This window comes from Cynara cardunculus (assembly GCF_001531365.2).
Source record: "Cynara cardunculus var. scolymus isolate 2C chromosome LG 10, CcrdV1, whole genome shotgun sequence".
NCBI classification, from domain to species: Eukaryota; Viridiplantae; Streptophyta; class Magnoliopsida; order Asterales; family Asteraceae; genus Cynara; species Cynara cardunculus.
Window position 1 is genome coordinate 3,187,817 of NC_037537.1, and position 4,909 is coordinate 3,192,725.

The 4,909-nt window shown below is 33.1% G+C and overlaps 1 non-coding gene across 1 annotated transcript; it reads left to right on the forward strand.

Annotated features, from left to right (window-relative positions):
- The first annotated feature begins 655 nt into the window (after nt 1–655).
- Nucleotides 656–728, forward strand: TRNAV-UAC. Its single transcript has one exon. It is a non-coding gene; the product is annotated as a tRNA-Val (tRNA).
- Nucleotides 729–4,909: the final 4,181 nt, after the last annotated feature.

The window sequence follows — 4,909 nt, forward strand, 5'->3', positions numbered from 1 at the left end:
TCGCAAACATCCGTTATGTTATGTTAAAATTCCAACTGACAAATTCATGATTTCTAATTGTCGGTCTTGTTAGACAAATCTTTAAAGTTGTAGATTTGTGTTAATACATGTTGGTGATGTGTTATACACATTTGAGATAACCCTAAAAGAAACACGATAAAACAAATCACAGCGCAATAAGATTAACTTGAGATGTATAGAAAGAATCGTGATTTATAAATGAGAATTTAAAATATTGAGGGATTGAATCGCTTATATATTGGTGGTGCACAGAACCTATGTACCCGAGAAGGGTGTTTACCAACTACGCCGTCCTCGGGGAGGACGTAGTAATCACGGATGAGAATGTCTACAGTTTCATTGCGTATGTTCGGGAGTAGAAGTTTTGTATAAATGTATCGTCATGCTATTAAGTATTTTGATTTAAGTTCTTTTCTTTCTAAGAGATGGAATAGAATAACCTGATTGAAACATAATGATCATATGTTAGTATTGTACTGTCTGTCCCATAATGGGTCCCATTAACTAATTGTCACGTAGATCGGTGGATCGATGATTTGACTACGTTTTGGTCAAATATTCAAAATAAATTTATCTTGATTTCTTGATTTATTATAAATATAAATATCTGAATACATAAAGAAAATCAACATAAGTTGCTGTGGTGTAGTGGTTATCACGTTTGTCTTACACACAAAAGGTCCCCAGTTCGATCCTGGGCAGCAGCATTTAATTATTTTTTTAATTTTTTTATTCTTATTTTTCTATTGTTTTTATATGTTTTTAATTTTCTATAGTTTTTGTTTCTTTTATTTTTAAATATTTAATTTTTAAGTTTTTTATATTGTTTTAATTTTATATGGTTTTAATAAAACAAATGAAAAGAAAAGTCGAATCAACAAAGAAGAAGACAGGAAAACGAAAACGACTATATATACTATAACAAAATCGGGTTTATAGGACGACAAAGAGAATTTATGTGTCTTAATGGACCGTTTTATAGGACTTAATTTATGAGACTGTAAAATAAAGTGTCTTATATAAAAATGTTGTATTAAGTTCATAGGACGCTATTTGAAAAAGTTTTTTATAAAAACAAGTGCCTTATAAAAAGATGGGGTTATTTGTTGATGAGCTGTTTTGTATTAAAAGCATCCTAAAAACCTTTTTAAAACGCCTAAAACCTTTGTATAAACTTATTACAATGATTTTAGATATGACGTTTTAATTTTTTTGTCCTATAAATTAAGTCTTATATTAAGTCCTATAAAATGATCTATTAATACGCTTAAAAATTAGTGGTGTCCTATTAACCCAATTTTGTTGTAATGGGTATATCCAACGGCTATGTTGTATTTTCTCTAAAATAGAGTATTAACAATCAAAATCTTTAAAAAAAAAATATCCAACTCCAACAATTACTCTATTTTAGCAATTCTAATATTAACTATATTACTAAAATATTCAATACATTTAATTAAATAATATTTATCTCTCCTAAACATTTATGTTCAATACTTTTTATTGGTGGAAAAGTATAAAATAATAATTTATCTCTCTATTTAGAGATTTTTACGATCTTATCATCTTTTCTCTATTTTAACATACAAGATGACAGTTGTTGGAGCAAAAAGTTGTTAAATTCCTTTTTTTCTCTTCTAGCATAACTGTTGGAGATGCTCTCAAAAGTCAAAATCTATAAAAAAAATATTATATCAAGTTTCAGCAGCTATTTTATTTTAGCAATTCTAGCATTAACTATTACTACAAGGAACAAGGTTTTAGAGAAGGATTTGAAGCGTATCTACAGATGAATTTTAGAGAAGAAACTACATGACAAAAATGATGAGTGTAACTAAATGTAAGATGACTTTTAGAGATTGATTTGGAATTAAATTATCCGCTACAGAAACCATCTCTAAAGCTTTTAGAGATGTTTTTTTTTATGAAAATTGTCTCCAAAAATCGAGTCAGAAGCTTTAGCGACGATTCTCAAAATGTCTCTATTCTGCGATTCCACGATTTCTCTTTGATGATTTCACGATTTCTATTCGAATTAGGGTTCTGCAATTCCACGATTTCCCTTTCATTTCGATCTTTGATTTTGATTCCGGCTGCTGGTCTTTGTTGTCGACCTCGAGTTCAATTCGTTTTCATATCTTCGAGTTAGGGCTTGAACGATAACGTCTCTATACCCTAACACTCACAAATCGCTCAATTCAGATGGAGATTCATTCTACCTCGCTCTTTGTTCGGGTTGTATGATCGGATCTCTCACTCGGATCTTAGAGTTCTGATATTAATAATTGTTTTCTCGATCAAACCGCTTAATTTTATCTCTTAACAATCGTGAGGTTACTTGATTTTCATTTTTCTACATCTTGATTTGGATCCGTTTGATTGATCTTTGGTTTAATCACATTTTAGAATCTTGGTATGATTTGTTTGGGATTTTTGACTATCTTTTGGGATCTGGTTTTGTTTCGTTTCATCACTTTGGGATAACCTCTCAGACTCGAGATCAAGGTATTGTGGCTACTGTAATTGTTGTTATTCTTATTAAGTAGAGACGTATATACGCTAATTATAAGTACTTTTGGCATACGAAACTCGCACAAAGATCAGAAAGAGTAAAATCCGTGGATCTGCATCCAACAGAACCATGGTATTTCTACTCTTCTTATTCACTGTAATTGAATTCATTTATCTGACTGGTGTATTTGTAGTATATACATACCTACCTACTAGATGATGATTTCTAGCTCTCTTCAGCTTGAGCCAAGCCAAGCCATTATTCCCTTTTCACTATTGTTGACGAATATCTCATATATTCTACTAATTTGGAAATATCTTCGCGAATCAATTCCAAAATTCAAAATGAATGTTTTATTATGACTTGATATGATAAATTAGAAGCCGTACATCACTCCATATTTGAAAATTTCACCTCTGAAAAAGGGTCTAACAACTTTTACTTAAATTGCATGCCGAGTCAAACTTATATGTCAAAATTGATGCAATGGAGTAGGATCTTAATTCCATGGCATCTTGATTCAATTTTCTCCTTATTCTACACCTTAAAAAACACTCCCTCCACACACAAAAAACTCCAGTGTTTTTCTTATTGCGGTATAGTTTACAACCTTCATTGTGATCGGCAAACGTCTACAAGAATTCTAAAGAATTTAGAAAAGGGTTCTTAGAACGAACCCTTAATTTCTTTGGAATGGAGGGAGTGTGCAATTCTGTTGGCTTACAAAAGCTTAACTTCTCTGTTTTGCCATCTTAGTTTGTGTTAAGAAACAATGCAGGCATAATGGTGACTCCATTTATGCTTGCTAAAACCTTGGTGTTTGCAGATAACTTCCTTCTGACTCATCTGTTGCTGGACAATATGAAAATAACGGCTCTTAAAATTCAGCTTTCCTTTATCACTCTTATATTATACTGTTAAATTCTCTATCAAGAATTCTATGAGATGACTATTCATATCTATTTCAAGAATGAATTTTATGTTCTCATTTGGCTTTTTTGCAGCCATACCTTTATGTATATCGACATAAGCACGCTTTGAACATACCAACATATATTCGAGGATGGTTTAGGGTGTCGAGCACTAGGAGCGACTCTATGAGTTCGTGACATAACCGGCTCGTCAGGTCAATTGAGTCACACTAAGATGTCTATTAGACTTGTCCTGATAGTGTCTGAGCTTGCTTCAACCAAATCCGAGCTGTTGTTTATGAAGGATGAAGTAGCAGAGTTGCGTCAAATGGTGACGCCAATTGTATTTGGCCAACCACTTCTAAGTGTTTCATCTTCACTAAATGTTCAAGACCATGTTTCTGATACTCGAGATCATTAAACATTCTATTATAGCTTTGAATGTTTTTTTTCTTCATAAATTTGGATGGATGCATGAATTGATTGAGCGTTAGGGTTTCTTTTAAAAGTTCTTATCTTTTATATAACAAATCTGTAAAAATTAATCGTTTTGGGATTTTTAAGAAGTTCTTSATTACTTTTCTTATAATATATAACTAGTATGAGAACCGTGCGTTGCGCGGTAGTATGAGTGCTTTGATTAATGATCTGATGATTGTCTATATAAATATATATTAATTGTTAATAGAATCATCAACAAATCATATTCAAATAATTCGAAAAAATTAAATAAAATATAGTTAGTGAAATTTTAATATATACACACATATATATATTGAGAGAGAGATTTGTTTAGTAATAAAATTGTAAAACTAAATAAAATTCACTACTAGAAAACCAGGTATCAGCGACGACTATCAGGCGAGGGATCAGCGAGGGAAGTGACAAAAAAAACATTCCCTCGTTGATCCCTCGCTGATCTGCGAGGGAATGTTTCCCTCGCTGATCAGCGAGGGATCAGCGAGGGAAATTCCAAAAAAACTCATTCCCTCGCTGATCCCTCGCTAATCTGCGAGGGAAAGTTTCCCTCGCAGATCCCTCGCTAATCAGCGAGGGATCAGCGAGGGATTCTGATTTTTGTGATTTCCCTCGCTAATTTGTGAGGGAAATTTCTTCTACAAATTCCCTCGCTGATCCCTCGCAAATCAGCGAGGGATCAGCGAGGGAAATCATAAAAATCAGAATCCCTCGCTGATCCCTCGCAAATCAGCGAGGGAATTTGATTTTTTGTCATTTCCCTCGCTGGGATTTTTCTATTTTTCCTATGTTCTCATTTATATGTGTTGATATCGCGATATATGCATGTGTTATAAGTATATATACCCGTCGTGAGGGATCAAAATGATATACATTCACATAACGGAAGAAGAGGGAAGATTTGGAGGCCGAACAGGCCAGACAAGCTGCTGCATTAGCCCAACAGACTGCTGCCTTAGCCCAACAGACCGCATTATCGGAGCATTTT